Raw genomic sequence first — 19,053 nt, 5'->3', positions numbered from 1 at the left:
ATTTAATGTTATTAATTTTAATTACTTTTTGATTATAATAAAATTTCATAAATTTACAAATAAATAATTAAATACTCCTGTATGAAATAATTATTCCTAATCATCAATTTCATCAGAAATTATAATGGTCTTTATTATATTCTTATTTATGCGTCCATATGAATAATGATGATGATGACAATGATGGTAATAGTAATTATTTCACACAGGAGTATTTAATTATTTATTTACATAATAATTAGAATAATTAAAGTTTTAATAATAGATTTCCACATTACCCGTAAGGTATTATTGGCGTATTTTTTTAATGTGGTTTCCTTAGTAATTTCCTTATTTGATAGTTTCCTATTTTATTAAAAAGAATCAAATATATGACTTGATAAGAAGTGAAAAATAAAAGCGTGACCGATAATTTTTGTTTGTTTAGATATTAGATACAAAATTAATTTTATTTTCTACGTTGTATGCATGATTTTAGTAGAGATGATATATCAATAGAAATTTTGGTTTGCATCAGCAGAGATAGTAGCGTTCAAAGAACGTTTTTCTTTTCTTGTGCATCGTTATCTTCGTTGCGAACTAGTTCTTCTAAAATTTCTGTGAATATATCATCTCTAGTAGAATCGTGTAAACGACCCAAAAAATCAAATTAGTATTTTATATGAATTGTTCTTCCTTTCATTTTTCTTATTCTTTATATATCATATTTTACAATATAGAATTTTATTTTTCAAGCCATATACTTGATTTCTTATTTTTTATATTTGGAATAAGCCTACTGGAGAAACCACTAAAAAGAAAACGTGTCAAAAATAGTACTTCATGGGTGATACGGAACTTATTGTTAAAACTTTAATTATTCTAATTATTCTGTAATAATAAACGTATTTATTATCGTTAAATATTATAAAACACATAAAATATGTTAAAAAGGAAATTTAATGTTTGTAAAAATAAAAATAATTTAATAAAAAAATTGATTTAATAATAATTTGGCGGAAATGGTGCATTTTTAATATAAGACATTCCTGAGACATGATAAACTACGGCGGCTCGGCCGTCAAGTCTCGAACGGTAGTAAGGGACTGTAGGATCGCCTTCGAAATCGAGTCGAAAAGGGCAATTAATTTCAAGCACCGATGTAGTATGCACTAAGAGCTTACATACATAGAGTAGAGAAGGCATCCCTGTAAGTGGAAATGTTAAGTAATAGAAAGAGAAAGAATATGAGAGGGCCATCTTTATCCTTGTTTAACGTTGCGCGCAACTTTGAAAGCTGAGTGGGGAAACATTGTTTTGAAGGGAAGTTTAGCAAAGTGCTATGACATAAACATGACAAAAACACGTATTGTGCAAGAAACAATCCATTCCGTTTAATAAATCTTGAAGTTTTTACAAGTAAGTTTGAACAAAATGTTTATATAAGGTAGTACTAGTAATCATATATTATTAATTGATTATTCTAGTTGGGATATTATCAAAACATATCATTTAACCTAAACTTCATACAAAAATGTAAAATATAAATATATTTAATTCTGAATTATAGATTTCCTGATGTTGAGTTGAACAAAAATGGATGGAAGATATTGATGTGACAACTGTTTGTAAGACAGCCAGACTATATAACGACCATTTCCATGATAATTCGTTTCAGCAGACTAATGGATATACAACTTCGAGACGTTTAATATTAACTGCTGCCCCTTTTAATTAAAACGATAACAAATTATCTTTACCAATCAATAATGTAACTACCCAAATACTTGGTGATATAATTAATCATCAAAATATAACAAATGTTGATAATACATCATTTTCAACACGTATACTACACGGATACTAGTAGCTTTGAGACACATGATCATTTAAATCTCAGAAACAGTATCAAAAGGTATATCAAAACTTTTCAAAAATGTTTATACTGCAAGATACTTTAATATCTTATAAAATAATTATACTATTAATTATATTAGTAATTTCTAGAAAAGCATTTGTTGTCAACGTTTTCCCAATAAAAAAATTTCGTTTCATAGTCAGGAATCAGCCAAAGTCTTTATCAAGAGAGGACCTTACTTCAAATGGGAGCGTTTTGTAAGGTTTATATCTTATGAAAAATCTAAGAAGTCTGCTTCCCATTTGAAGATAATTAGACAAGATAAAAAAATTAATAATATGAAAGAACTAATTAAAACTATGAAGAAAAAACAGTTGTTCAAAGCTGCTAAATATTTACAGGTTCATTTATATTTACAGGTAATTATGTATAGGTAAATTCATTGCCAGTACTAAAAATGTACACTTTACGTATAGTGTGGCGATTATGTCGACACGGCTCTCACGGCCACGCTTTTCTTTTGACGATTTCGCCGAATAGAATTTATAGAAAATTTATAGAGAACCGTAGTAAGTACGGTACACATTGCATGTATCGATATTCTACATCACTTTAGGAATAAATTTATCTCAAATCATTCTTTTGTTATTTAATAATTAAATTGGCGATCGTTCTTTAAATCATTTTAACACTGGATTTCAATATGTAGGAAAACAATTCAAAACGATTAATCCGAGATAATAGGCAATAATAATAAACAGGTTCTCCTTCTACTTGTTTGTTTTATTTGTTTGTTAAAACTAAGATATTTATTGTCATAGAATATTCTCGAAGGAGAAAACGAATAGGGAAAGAGCAGATAGAATTTAACGAATATCGAAGAGTCGACCGATAGACACGACGAAAGCAAGACGTCTTGCCGCGTTATTCTGAATAAATGTGTTGATTTTATCCGAAGACTGAGTTGATTTTGTTGCTAACCTGACGAAGCACCCACGCATTCTAAGATTTCCAAAATAGTATAGATTTTCAATATTGGCAATGAATTTACATTAATGCTTTTATATTTGATTCTGTATTTTATAAGTAACTCTACAGTTATAAAAATTGTGTGTATATACTTTATAACAAAAAATAAACAACAAATTACTTATGATTATTTAATATGAATCTCAATAATCTTTTTGATATATTATAAAACAATTGTAGTTAACTTATAATATTCGAGATTCTTTTAATTAATTTTTGTTATATTAGGAATTACCTCAACACTTATAAGAGTTGATATTTCATATGAAAGAAAATAAAGTTAGCTGCATTTTCTGTTCAGTTAAAAATTTTGCCAGAACCTTACATTTTCACTTTCTAGCTGCTTACTGAATTTGTGAGATGAAGCTGTCTCAAGTGTTTACCTTGCGTCGAGACACTCGATAATTGGTTGTCTTAAAAAAATTGTAAATCAGGTATTTCTGATGATAAGTTAATAAAACATGTGTCAAACATGATAAAGCAAGAATTTCAGAAAGGCAAAAAGCTTGTTTTCAATATTACATTTGAAGAGATGAATATTAATAAATGGAAACATTAGGATGAAAAAGCTCACAAATGGAAAGATGTTGTCGATTTAGGTGGACAGTTGGCTGAAGTTAACAATAACAACGAAAGATAGCTATTAAAACATTGATTTTTATGTTAATTAGCATTAATGAATCGTTTAAAACACCCATTGCATATTATTTAATTAATTCTGGATTAATTCTGGATTAAGGAAAAATTACATAATAAGTAAATTTTTAACAATTACAAAAGACGCTATAATTTTTAACCTAACTAGTGAAATGATATAAAACTTCTGTCAGATGTCAAGGACAGTCATATCAACTTGAAAAACAAAAGGTTATATCGACACGTAAAGCGCGCGAATTTTTAAAACGAAAATTACCTTACTTTTTGATCATAGTAGTATTATTCATAACGCGTGCAATGACATGTTGCATATTTTACGTCGATGTACATCATATAATATAACTACAGATGTACGAACATTATTACAAACTCCAAGACAAACTGATATTTTAAGAATATGTGGAGGGAAATATTTGTATCTGAGAGGGGAATATTTTTATATAGAATATTATTTAAATAATGGCATAAAAAAATGATGATACATGTTTTAATTTAATTCTGAATATTGATGATCTTTTATTAGCGAAGTCATCGCAAGCAACTTTATGAACAATTTTAATACAGTGAATACGATAGTATATTTTGTTAATGCTTATTTTGGTTACTAAAAATCAATTAATTTGAATGTTTTTTTGCAACTGTAGTCGATTATTTAATTAATTTAATTAATAATGATTAATAATTATGTTGATGCGGAAAGGATAATCAGAATTAGATTATTTTCTTCATGTGATGCACCTGCACAATCTTTTGTTTTATTTATAAAAAGTCCTACCAAATATTATAGTTGCACAAAATGCTTAATCAAAGGAAAATATATTAATAATCAAATTTGTTTCCCATCATACAAAATTTATCCTTTAAGAAAAGATGAATTAGTTGCCGATAATGCATATAAAGATTTTCAGACTAGTTATTTTATTCTAAATAACATTCCTCAATATTTATCTTTAAGTAACATCCCATTAGATTACATGAATCTTGTGTGTTTAGAAGTTGTTAAAAAAATAATAAATTTATAAAAAAAATGATAAATTTATGAAAGGTCCGTTTTCTTCGTTCGTTTAAATACAAGATCTATTAATAAAATATCACATATGTTAATGTTATTTAGAAATACTACACTAAATGATTTTGTTAGACGACCCAGGTCGATAAAAAAAATTAAGCAGAAAGCTATAGAATTTAGACATTTTTTATTATATACAGGCCCTATGATATTAAAGTACATATTAAAACGTGACATATACAGGGTGTCCCCAAACTCCCGCATTTGGAGTACACTATGTAATTCTCTATGCTACAAAAAACAACTTTTTTATTTAGCAAAATTGCGTGCAACGAGTAGTTTTTACAGTGAATCAGATTAAAAGTGACGAATGAGCATGCATAGCGGTCAGGGCTGACGCGCGTTTCTCAGGCCGATGTGGCCTGGAACCTAATCTTTGATAACTTCACGTACTATACTGTTTAAAATATGATAAAAGTTAACAAAATATATTTAAATATATAAAAATATTGTTTTCATCCTTTACGTAACAATTCAATAAAAAAATTATCTGATTTCGTAACATTATCTGGAAATAAAAATAAATATAAATAATATGGTGTATAACTGAGCATTCTATTATTTTAATTACTGCGCAATTGCATATGACAATAAAAAAATACTGAATTTAACGAATATTTATTAATTACGTGAGTACGTAATCACGAAGAGTCAAAAAATTGGTTTCTTCATAGTAGTTTAAAAATAAAATGTTTAAACTTATAATTTAAGATATTTTGAAAGAGGTTTGGTTTTCTCCTCATTTTCTCAGAAAAAATTAACAAAAGATTTAATATGTGAAAATGTTTTAAGATATCGGTATTACCGTTATTGAAATTTTATGAGATTATGTAATTATTGTAATATTATAAAGCTAAATATCTTTGTATAAATCTTTTGTTAATTTTTTCTGAGAAAATGAGGAGAGAATCAAACCTCAAAAAATCTTAAATTATAAGTTTAAATATAATTATCTTTAAACACTATTGTAACGATACGCCTCCCACGTACCGTTCTAAGCATAATTGCGATCCGCTACCGAACACACCGATCGACGCGCGCGCCCGCGAAACCGAACACACTGATTATTGCGCACGCAACTGAACACGCACTCGCCACATGCGTGTCAAACACCTCCGACAACCCGCGCTATTTTGTTAGTTACGAAATAACAAACGCGGCCAGGTATATAAATTCAACCGATCCACGATAAAAATAACCAGACCAATCCGATCCTCCGACTTGCTCACATCTCCGACCGAAACCGAAAAACCGAGACCAAGCATTCCTGATCCTCCGCCGAACATACTCGACACCAGGTATCATCCATCTGCAAAAGTGAGAAAATTGGGACAGAGTATTCTCAGTCCCGTCAAGCATACTTGGCTCTCGCTTTCTCCGAGACAAAGCATTCTCAGTTCCCGACAAGCATACTTGTCTCTCGTGTAAAATCCACGAACAGAAGCGAGCAGTCTCACTCCTAGCATTCGAACGCACATCAATCGCGCGAAAATACCGAATAACGCAGCACGCACTGCGAGCACTACCGACGAACCATCGCTCAACCAATCACGCGGCTACGCAATCAGTAGGCACCGATACGAACCAATCTTTCGCTCCGATGCACGCGCCGCGCACTCCGAGTACACCGCGCATACTTCGTGCGCATCATGGCGAACAGCATGTAACACCTGCCAACAAGCGAGCTAGGTGAATTAACACCGCTGTGTTCCATATCAATTACTTCAAATAAATATATTCTTTTAAACAGAGTCAAATAACTTTATTAATTTTCGAACCCGGCAACCGACGAGCACGTTTGCGCACCCGAACTCGCACGACATGCCCGGCGAGGACCATTATATTATTATGAAAAAGCCAATTTTTTGACTCTTTGTGATTAGTACTCATGTAATTAATAAGTATTCGTTAAATTCAATATTTTTTTTATTGTTATATGCAATTGTGCAGTAATTAAAATAATAAAATGCTCAGTTTATACACCATATTATTTACATTTATTTTTATTTCCAGATAATGTTACGAAATCAGATAATTTTCTTATTGAATTGTTACGTAAACGATGAAAACAATATTTTTATATTGGGTTGGCAAGAAAGTATTTTCGGTTTTCACACATAGATAGCGTTGCGATTGTTTTGAAGGACTTCTGTCAGTGTTATGATTTTTTCCTTTTAATATTTGATATCGGTCACATTTAGGTTACTTTAAAAGCAAGTTATACGTAATTTTGTTTATAGCTGTTAATTTAGGGTCAATTTTAATATGGAGTGCAAAAACAAACATTTTCGACATATTTTATTTCTGTAAAGGAAAGAAAGCTGCTGAGGCTCACAAAGAGATATGCGAAGTTTATGATAGTGATAGTGTTAATTGCATAACAGAGCGCACGTGTTAGAATTGGTTTAAAAAATTCCGTTCTGGAGATTTTTCACTCAAAGATGACCAACGTTCTGGTCGACCTGCTGAAGTTGATGATGACCAAATCAAAGCCATAATTGAAGAGGATCATTATATAACGGTTCGAGAAATTGCAGAGACGTTAAATGTATCGCACACAACAATTGAAAATCACTTAAAATGTCTTGGACTCACTAAGAAGCTCGATATTTGGGTTTCGCATAAATTGAAAGAGATTCATTTAACACAACGAATCAATATTTGCGATATGCATCTCAAGCGCAATGAACTCGACCTTTTTTTGAAACGAATTATCACTGGTGATGAAAAATGGATCATCTACAGTATCATTCAAAAACGATTATGATCCAAGCGTGATGAACCAATACAAACCACATTTGCTGAATGCCACAAAGCTGAATTGCATCAAAAAAAGATCATGCTGTCAGTTTGATGAGATTACAAAGGTGTTGTGTATTTTGAGTTGCTTCCAAGGAACTAGACGATCAATTCAGATTTACTGTCAACAACTAATGAAACTGAATGAAGCAATAAAAAAAAACGGCCAGAATTAGCAAATCGTAAAGGAATTGTGTTCCACCATGCAAGGTCTCATACAGCTTTGGTAACTCGTGAAAAATTATTGGAGCTTGGTTGGGAAGTGATGTCGCATCCCCCCCCCCCATATAGTCCTGACACCATCTGATTACCATTTATTTAGAAGTTTACAAAACTCTTTGTATGTAATATTTTTCACTAATGATGATGACTTAAAATCGCACTTGATTCAGTTTTTTGCTGATAAGGACCAGAAGTTCTATAAACGCGGAATCATGAAGTTACCAGAAAGATGGCAAAAGATCATCGGACAAAATGGAAAATATATAATTGATTAAAGTTTATTCTTTGTATAAAAAAAAGATTTTTATTTCACACTACAAAACCGAAATTACTTTCTTGCCAATCTGATATATTTTGTTAATTTTTATCATATTTTAAACAATATAGTACGTGAAGTCGTCAAAGATTACGTACCAGGCCGCGCCGATCTGAGGAACGCGCGCCGGCTTTGATCGTTACATACATACGTGCGCTCATTTGTCACTTTTAATCTGATCCACTGTAAAAACTACTCGTCGCACGCAATTTGCTAAAGGAAAAAGTTTCTTTCAGAACTTTCTTGTTTCTTTAGAGAATCACGTAGTGTACTCCAAATGCGGGAGTTTTGGGACATATATTCATTTCTTGATACTATATGTAGCTTATAATTCTTATACGTCAAAATTTAGTCAGAAAGAATTAATAAATTTTTCCAATAAAATTTTATTGGATCACTTTGTTAAATCATTTGAAATATTATATGGCAAATAATATGTATCGCATAACACATAATCTTCTATTTATGTTCTACATTTACGTAAAAATATTTGGCCCACTACAATTTCAGCGTTTTCCAGTTTGAAAATTATTTATCATTTATTAAAAGACAATTACGCAAGAATGAAAAACCATTACAACAATTAATTAAAAGATATCATGAAATTAATTGTAATTGTAATGTTTTACGTTCAGAAAATGATAGTAATAATGAAACATATTTATGTAAATTTGTGCACGGCAATGGTTCAATACCTTATAATTTTGATGTTTAATTACAATATGTAATGATGTGATGATATTTAATGAAAGATTTAATATAAATTGCAAAAGTTATAATAGTAATCGTTGTCTATTAAAAAACAATACATGTATTTTGATTCTTAATATAGCACTATGATGTTTGTGTTTATGTACACCAATGTGGTGGTTCGTGCGTCCACCAATGTCGTCGTTGAGCATCTGCTTCAGCTCCGGCGCTACCTGTCCGCTGTCTGCTCCCGTGTGTGCAAAGCGGAATGGACGACGGGGAAAGGAAGGTTTTTCGTGCTGGTTCCCAGACTAAGGCAAATCTCAAAAGTACATTTTATATATTTAAAGTACAACGAAAGATGTCGTGAACATCAGGAGCGTGGCGCGGGGGTCTGTGTTCCCCGTGTGTACGATGTGCATCCGGAGGTGACTGGGTCGCGAGATTCCTCTCGGAAATGCTGCGTTCGTCTCTCGCGGGCACCAGCCCCGCCGTGGTGAGTGGTCCTGGCACGGGTCGTCAGTGCGTTTCCGACGGATGGAGAGGCCTCGGTTTGAGAGGCGGCGTGAAATGAAGCCTGCCGGTGGTCTCGACGGGGCGTTCCCCGGACAATACTCCCCAGGTCCAACGGAATGAGGCGCCACGGACTCCTGGTCGTAGCTCAGGGCGTAGTCCTATGAAGCCTTGAGCAGGCGGGCAGTGATGTGCCGCAATTTGTGGCGAGATCCTCGCCCGTTGCGGGGTGGATGGCTCGCTGCGTGCGTCCCTACGGGCCGGGAAGTTGATGCTACGGCCTGGCGTAGGCGGGCAAGTCCGCGGAGCTGCGCTCTGGCGCGGTGGTGTCCGTGACCCGGACGCGTGGCTGTCGGCGGATGAGGAGGATGTCGAGAGGGCACCGAACAACTCGACTAGTTGTTCTCACCCAGAGGTCGTGGGGCGGTGGTCGCTCCTCGGCGCTGGCGGCGCGGGCCCTGGCCGGCGCGATGTCGCCGTCGGTGCTTGAAAGTCTCGCTGTCCTCCCAGCCGGGAAATCCGCTTCGCGCTGGTCCTGGCGGCGGGGGTAAGCCTCCCCGCGATGATGGCGGCCAGCAGGCTGCTTGGGCACGGGCGGATGCGGCTGCGAGGTCGGCGGCGGTGTAGAGGCGGCTGCGACGTGGTGGCGGAGTCTATGTCCTTGAATGGCGTACTCCTGCGTCGTCTCCGCGGCGTGGCTTTCCTCCGGTGTTGCCGGCAGCGGCTCGTTCGGTTGCCTCTCGGCAGGGATGCCGGGAGTTTCGCTCAACGGCGTGTACGGCCGCTGAGGAGAGCTCAGGCGAGAGGAGGCATGGCGTGCACGGCCGCGTCGGAGGGTTGAGGAGCCCCTCTATGGCGTGAACGGCCACCGCGGGGAGAGTACGACCCATTAGTGGTCGGTAACGCCAGCCGCAAAAAGGCCGTGTAATTGACCGCAAGCGGTCGGACCTCAGCGCTACTTAAGCCGTGTACGGGCCCCAATGCGCACTGAGGGTAGTCGATCGATGGTGCTAGCCGCTCTTATATAGCGGTGATGTTGCTTTTCGCGCACGAGTAGATGATTGACCGGTTGGCCATCTCATGGCGAGCGCGTGAGTCACTCCCGTGCGCGGGCCCACGGTGTCGGCGCGTGGCAGCGCGGCGGCGCGCGCCGGCGCGCTCGTTGCTGGGCCAGAGTGGTGGTGACCGCCACAGCACAAAAGAATAAAGATATTTTTTTAATTGGAAAAGAATTGAAATAGGTAAAGGAAGTCTATACATTACCATATAACTCCAGCGATTTTAATATTAAAATAAAGTAGATCATAATAACATTATGTCTTGGCCAATTACTGATTTATTATGCAAAACATGGAAAATTCCTTATAGCAATAATAGAGATTTATTTGCAAAATTTCTTAATCATCAAATATAACTTCGTGCGTTATATAATAAAGATATTTCTTAAAATAAAATATAATTCATATTTAACATATTACCCAATTGCATGGATATTATACCATATAGAAATGGATACTAATAAATTTATAATTGCAGAATTTCATGACGGGCTGTAATTGATACCTGTAGCATGGTATAATGCAATCAATTCTTCAAGCATTTAACCTAGCCATTTTAAAATAAAACTACGCATCAATAAAGCCATTATGACAAACGAGATGCCACGGGAAAAATCGGACTGGGAGGAGTTACAAATCAAAAAAGTTTTCAGCATTGCAAGTTGTAAGAAGTTTATCGTCGCGGTGTTTGCGTAATTTATCAAAGATGGTGCCAATCATTAGGCAGTTTTTGTTTTTACTGTACTGAGCGCTAGTTTCCTTTTTCTCCTTCTTCTACTTTCTTCGCTGTGTGCACTGCGTTCGCCACTAAGAATCTACGTTCTGTTAGTTTTTTTTTATTGTATTACTCACATTAAATAAATAAATAGCTCACAGGTTATGGACCCAAATCACGTGACCAGTAATTCATTAAAATTAATAAAATTAGTAATTAATAACATTAACATGATTAAAGTGATTATAAAGAACAATGGCTGCTACAAACACAATGAACAATCTCAAAAAGCTAACCGAAGACAATTTTGACTCATGGAAATTACAAATGAAGAATGTCTTGGTATACAATGAGCTGTGGTGGAGTTGTGATACATCAGTGGTACAAAAGTGAAAAGAGATGAAAACGATCTCGAATGATTAGCAAAAAACGAGAAAGCATTCGCCTTGATTCTATTGAGCGTATCGAAGAGCCAAATCAGCCATATTAAAAAGGCAAAAACAGCGAAGGAAGTTTGGGATTAACTAACAAAAATCTACGAATCAAAAGATCCTGTAAGACGAGCAATGTTGTATAAACAGTTATACAGAATGAAGAACGAATCAGGTGTTGCTATGTCAATGTATGTAAGTGACAAAAGCAGAATAATTGGAAGAGACTGGTATTACCGTTCCAGCGGATCTAGGGTAGTCTGAAAAGTTTTGAGCCTTAACATGAAGATGACGTTACTCGTCAAAACCATTCTAGTACTACAATAGTATATGCTATAATAATATTTTGAAAGACTTTTGTGAAAATTTCAGCCATTTTGGACCGTTCAATTGTTGTTTGACAGTCGTTTGTTTCAATCGATGTCAGTGTTTTTGTAAAAATGGAAAAAATTGAATATCGTGGCGTGATTAAATTCTTACATTTGAAAGGCAATACGCCTGCGCAAATTAAAATCGAGTTGGAAGCTGTTTACGGGGACTCTGCCCCATCATTTGTCACCGTAAAAAGATGGGCAGCTGAATTTAAATGTGGTCGTACCAGCTTGACTGATGATGAGCATTCGGGACGGCCAAAAACTCCGATCATCGCTGATAACATCGAAAATGTTCACCAAATGGTACTGGATGACTATCGAATCAAGGTTAGAGAGATAGTAGAGGCTATGGGCATATTGAAAGAATGCGTTTGTCATATATTGACTGAAGAATTGGATATACGCAAGCTATCCGCGCGTTGGGTGCCGCGCTTGCTCACTTTGGACAAAAACGAATTTGAATGAACATTTCCAAGGCCCTGTTGGAGCGGTTCAAGCGAGTCAAATTTTTTGCGTCGATTCATAACTGTAGATGAAACTTGGATCCACCACTACACTCCAGAGACAAAAGAACAGTCAAAACAGTGGACTGCAAAGGGTGAACCTGATTTGAAAAAGGTGAAGACGGTTCCATCAGCTAGGAAGGTAATGGCGGTAATGGCGTGTTTTTTGGGATAGTCACGGAATTGTTTGTATCGACTATCTTGAAAAAGATAAAACAATAACGGGAGCGTATTATGCATCATTATTTGATAAAGTGAAGGCAGAAATTACAAAAAAACGGTCGACTTTCTTCAAAAATTTGAAGAAGAAGAAAGTGCTGTTCCATCAAGACAACGCACCTGCTCACACTTCGGCAGTCGCCATGGTCAAAATTCACGAACTGCACTTCGAATTGGTTGACTACCCAGCGTATTCACCAGATCTGGTCCCAGCGACTTTTTCCTGTTTTCTAAGCTTAAAGTTTCGCTTGGAGGACAAAGATTTTCATTAAACGAGAAGGTCATCGCATACATAAACGCCTATTTTGCGGAGCAAGACGCCAACTACTATTTGGAGGGGTTAAAGAGATTAGAGTATCGATGGGAAAAGTGTATCGACTTAAAAGGAGATTATGTTGAAAAATAAAATTATATTTGACCGAAAAAATATTTGTTTCTATGTTAGGCTCAAAACTTTTCAGACTACCCTCGTACTGTCGATAATGCTGCTCGGATCGTTACTCTCGGAATATAAAAATTTCTGTATCGCAATAGAATCTCGCGATGAAATACCAAGCATCGAAGCGCTCAAATCAAAGTTGATAGAAGAGGAAGCGCGGCAAAACGACAGAATGACACAAGTTGATACACACGACAATGCGTTAATCGCGAAAAATAAGGCCAATCAAAACACGGAATTACCTAAAAAAAGAATATTCAAGAAACTTAAAACACGTAAATTCGAAGGGAAGTGTTTTAAGTGCAATAAATTTAATCATCGAAGTCGCGATTGTAGATCGAAATCGAAGAGCCATACCTCAATGAAAACCGATGATGCTTTACCCGCAATATTATGCAATATCGAAGTACCTAGATCGAATACATGATGTTTAGATAATGATGCTAGAAGTCATATATGCAATAATAAAGAACGATTTTCCAAGTTAGATGAAAGTGTACACGATGATGTCTATACTGCCGCACACAGTGTAAAATCGTACTGAGATTCCGATGAACGTTAAATTAAATCATCACAAATCTAACAAAATAAGATTGCAAAACGCTATTTACGTTCCAAATCTAAGAAATAATTTAATATCCGTGTCAAGCATGACAGAAAAAGGTTATACCGTGACATTCTGTAAAAATAAAGCTACAGTGAATAGGTTAGATGGTTCTGTAGTAGCAACAGCTGTGAGGACAACTTTATGTGATGCGCGAAACCAAATTATGCAATCAACTCAAAACAAACGTGACGCTCTAATAAAGTGGCATCAGCGATATGGTCATTTAAATTTGGACTTAAAGAAACTAGCGACGAATAATATGGTTGCAGACTTGCACATCAATTCAAATGTGAATGAACAATGTAAATTATGAAATCTGCCAAAAGTGCAAAATACATCAACTATCATATCAAAGGAGTACAAAGAAGACAAAAACAATTTTAGAACTGATTTATTCCGACATTTGTAGACCAATCGAAATCACTAGATGGTGCCAAATATTTTATAACATTTGTTGACGATTTTTCCAGATACACAGAGGTCGTAATGTTAAAAAGTCGCTCCGAGGTATTAACTGCTTTTAAGAATTATAAATGCAGAGTTGAAAAAGAAACGGGATATCATATCAAGAAACTGCGCACAGACAATGCCAAGGAATACAAATCTAAGGAATTCACAGACTTTCTTCAATGGGAAGGAATTGGAAGACAACTAAGCGTAGAATACACACATCGCAACAGAATGAAGTAGCGGAACGAATAAATCGAATACTTGTTGAGATGTCACGCTGTTTATTGTTGCAGGTAAATTTACCTAAATCATTATGGGCAGAGATGGTCAATACAGTTGCATTCATCGAGAAATCGATGTCCCACAAAAAGTGTAAAAGCGCAAACTCCAATCGAAATATGGAACAAGGAAAAATCTTTTGTCGGATTCATGAAGATAATCGACAGTAAAGCAATAGCTTTTGAGAAAGGCAGAAAACAAAACAAATTCGAATCAAAAGATAAGGAATACATCCTCGTCAGTTACTCTAATGAATCGAAAGCTTACAGGTGGCAACCAGGAATGAAAAAAGTAATAAAATCTCGAGATGTACGCTTCATCGAAGAAGCAGGCGAACCGACAAAAAGGACAGTTGAACTATCGCCCATACAGTTAGACTTTAATCAAGATAAAGATTCAAGCGATAATTCAATTATTATTCAATTACAATGAAGCAAGCGAAGACGAGGCTTGCAACTACGAATCATTAGAAGACGAAAATCAAATCAACGACGATGAAGAAATAGAGCATAATCAAGAAGTACAAAATGAAAACATACAAATCCAGCGATGAGGACTCAAACGTCAAGTTACACCAAAACAGGGAAGCCTGAAAAACCCAAAAAGGAATATAAAATGAAGCAGGCAAATTTGCCACCTGTATTAACCAATCCAATAAAAGTTAAGAAAGTACTAAAAATGATAAAGAATTATGACTGCACGCAATGGAAACAGAGTACAGAACGCTCATTAAAAATGAAACATGGACCTTAATATCACGACCAATAAATAAAAAGATATTGTCAAAACGATGGGTTTTTCGGATTAAGGAAACACAGGAAAGCAAAATTAGCCGATCGATATAAAGCAAAACTAGTCGCAAGAGGATGTACACAAAAAGAAGGAGTGGATTACGAAGTGTTCGCCCCAGTAGTGCGATATGAAACAATACGAGCCTTGTTGGCTTGTGCAGTAAATGAAAGAATGCATGTTCACCAGATAGATGTAATATCTGCATACGTCCAAGGAAGCCTATATGACGAAATTTATATGAAACAATCAGAATCATTCATCAGAGAGGGTGACGAAGACAAAGTTTGTTTATTAAAGAAACCACTCTACGGTTTAAAACAAGCTGGGAGTGAATGGTATAAACGACTCAATGATTATTTAACTAAAATAGGAGCTCTAAATGATGCATCGAATCCGTGTACATATCTATGGAGAAGACGATGAAGTTGCTATATTGATAGTTTACGTCAATGATTTAATGTTGGCATCTAAAAACATCAAAAAATTGATGAAACTGAAGAATAAACTCAAATCTGAGTTTCATATTAATGATCTTGGTCCATTGAGTCAAATTCTAGGAATAAGTCGAAGGAACAACGGGGAAAATTGGATTGAATCAGCGAAAATATGTCAACGAAATAATTAATCGATTCGGAATGACAGAATCGAAAACAATATCAACCCCGTGCGATATTAGTCAGAAATTAATGGAAAAAGATAAACAAACTATCGAAGGAGAAATGAAGAATAGAGAACTCGTAGGAAGTCTCATTTATTTATCGAATGCAACGAGGCCGGACATCACATATGCCGCAAATGTATTAAACAGATTCTATTCGGATCCTAGAAGAAAGCACTGGATAGTTGCAAAATGTATAGTTCGATACTTGAAAAGAACAATCGACTATAGTATTGTATACGAAAGAAACGAAAATGAAATACAAACCTACGTTGATTCAGACTGGGCAGGTGACATTAGCGATAAAAAATCCTGTTCAGACTATGTCACAATGCTTGCAAGAGGATCTATAAGTTGAAACTCAAGGAAGCAAAAATCTGTCGCACTCTCAACCATGGAGGGCGAATATATGGCACTCTCCGAAGCCGTAAAGGAATTGACTTTTATTAAAAGATTGTTAAGATTTATGCGATTCAACGCGAAAGACCCTACAATAGTGAATTGTGATAATCAAAGTATGATACTTATGTGTAAGAATCCCGTATTTCATAATCATAGTAAACACGTGGATATTCGATATCATTATGCTAGAGAGCAAGTCGAAAAAGGGAATATTGAAATAAAATATTTAAGATCAGAAGAAATGATAGCCGATATATTTACTAAAGCACTGTTAAAATCAAAGCATGAGAACTGTGTAAGATTTTTGAATTTATGTAATAATCCATTGTAGTTTATTTTCAAATATGATGATCGCGTGATAGAGAGGATGTGAATTTATTGTCGTACGCGGTGTTTGCGTAATTTACCAAAGATGGTGCCGATCATTAGGCAGTTTTAGTTTTTGTTTTTACCGTACTGAGCGGTAAAAACAAAAATTTCGGGGGCTCGAACTTAATGCAATCTCTCCTGTTGTGCTCTAGGAGGATTATTTGTATATTTGCTAATGGCATTGGAGGGTGTCGTCACTCCGACCGTCAGTCCGACCTGCATCCATCAAGAGAATAGGACTATCTCTCTGGAGTACCGGTTGAGGATTCGAGAGAATACATGTATATATGTATATTGTAATATATATATATATATATATATATATATATATATATATATATATATATGTGTCATTGTATTGTTGACGTGTTATTCTAAACACGTTATTTGCGATAAATATCATCACATGCCTCGGTAGTCGAAAGGATAAGATGCCTGCCCGGTAAGCAGGAGATCCAGATTCGATTCCTGGCTGAGGTGGTATTTTTTCGCAAAATAATTACGAGTTTTCACGACTGGTTCGTGGTCGGGTCCCGCCGTGACGCACACCCTCCCTTCTTATTTGGGCCTTAAAAAAATAACAAGAAAAAAATTTTCATCCTCTTCTGAAGAAGATATATCTTTCATTGAGGATACAGAAAATAGTATCCGAAAAGATAAAATCTTGCCTGCCCTTCCGCAAAAAGAGCATTTTGTGACAAATAAGAAGTTAATGAATATAGCTATAAAATACAAAAAAAAATATTGCATGAGAACCTTTTTTTAATACAGCGAATAGTAATGATAAGTATTAAATATAATATATTAGCAGAATACGATAATTCTTAAATTTAACCATTTATAATTTATTTTTTAGATCCAAATGATAAGGACATTGTTACAAATAATGTTACATATCATACAGAATATTCTGCAGATATTGATAATGAACATTTTGATAAAACATCTTATGGTAAGTTTTAAGAATACTAATAATTCTTCATTTATTTTATAGACTAAATTATCATTTAGTATGCAAAAATTATTTACATACTTTACAAATTATATTTTACATACTATTTTACTATTTCATTATTTTACATACTAAAGAAATATACAGGATATTCAAGCAAATGTAAGAATTCAAAAATTAAAAGACAAAAAAATGAAACAGCAAAATAGAAATAGAACATTGTATATTCTATTATTCATATTTTTATTTCAATGTTGTTACTATAAGTATATTTGTGTTATTGATATATAGTTTTCTATGTAAAATGTTTTTTATATTGATCATAATTTAAAAAACAAGACTGTGCATGATAATAACAGATATATCAGAGTTTAGATTGCCAAAAATATATAATTGCAATACTTATAATAAAATATTATATAATAGAACATTATTTTATATACAAGGTGTCCCAGATCAATGGGAACTATTTTCATGTGTAAATAGAGCGGGTTAAACTAAATTGAAAAGTCCTCTACCATTTTACAATTTTCGCGACAATTATGGTGTTATTAATTCTTAAAAATCACCGTATTAATCCGGCTACCGATGAGATACTATTAGTAATAGTACAAAATAAGATAAATCAATTGGTAAATTAATTGTAAGGAAAACACAAGTTGCTTTGAAAAAAATATGCAGTACTATGTTATAAATTATATACATATTTTTTTTTCAAAGTAAGTTGTGTTTTCCTTACAATTGACTTATTAATTGATTTATCTCAATATTTTGTGCATAAAGTATTAAGATATGATTCGATGTCGAAAACTGAATATTTTACATTTTTACATCAAAATACTGTAACTTTCAAGCCCCGTAACTCAAAAAAGTACTTAAAAAGACTTAAAGTACTTAAAAAGTACTTAATGAAAATAAACTTTATAACTTTATAGTGTTTTGGAAAAATATTGAATAAATCTACAAGAATACGCAATAAAATTTAGGAGATTCTATTTAAGAAATTAAAAGTATTCTATGCGAACTACAAACAATTATTCAAGATCAAATTAATAGCACCATTTATGTCCCCTTCGAAACTATACAACTTTTGTTTGAAATTTTCATATTTTTCGATATATTTGCGTGAGGCAATTAAAATGAAACACATGTATAACAAATACATACCACATAGGTTCTATTTCTTAATAAAAGATATTGCCAGCTAAATTTTATTTTTTAATTTATTATAATTAAAACGGTTACACTAATCGGTTCGCCGCTCGCTCTCACGGTTTCGCGGGATAGCGTCAATCGTATTGCCAGGAAGAGAGAGAATATCGGTAGAAAATAAAATATAAAAGAGTTTGGATGTACACATATATTTTAAAAATTAGACATTATCTACACCTACTCATTAGTTTTACAATTTTAGTCATGATCGATATTTACAATATATACACGACTAGATGTGATATCGATTTTAATCTCGGAATCATGTTCGCTGTTCGTTGAAAATGTTCGTGGATCGTAATAACTTCGACTCGCGGCTCTTCTGAGAATTCAGCACAATGTGAGACGTAGGCACACACGCATGCACGCACGCACGCACGCACGTCCACCCACCCACCCACACCGCCCGCCCGCCCGCCCGCACGCCCGCACGCCCGCACGCCCGCACGCCCGCACGCCCG

The 19,053-nt window shown here is 34.8% G+C and overlaps 1 protein-coding gene and 1 pseudogene across 13 annotated transcripts in view; one reads left to right on the top strand and one right to left on the bottom strand.

The window, feature by feature from the left end:
• LOC105422389 (uncharacterized protein F13E9.13, mitochondrial) overlaps window positions 1-19,053 on the bottom strand; it is a 263,236-nt gene that overhangs the window by 114,839 nt on the left and 129,344 nt on the right. The window lies entirely within an intron of this gene.
• Window positions 1,340-2,994, top strand: LOC148935359 (uncharacterized; annotated as a pseudogene).

The sequence above is a fragment of the Pogonomyrmex barbatus genome, unplaced genomic scaffold (assembly GCF_055798465.1).
Source record: "Pogonomyrmex barbatus isolate J1 unplaced genomic scaffold, ASM5579846v1 scaffold5, whole genome shotgun sequence".
Classification (NCBI taxonomy): domain Eukaryota; kingdom Metazoa; phylum Arthropoda; class Insecta; order Hymenoptera; family Formicidae; genus Pogonomyrmex; species Pogonomyrmex barbatus.
The sequence above is the reverse complement of the archived record's forward strand: the minus strand, read 5'-3'. Positions and strand labels throughout refer to the sequence as shown.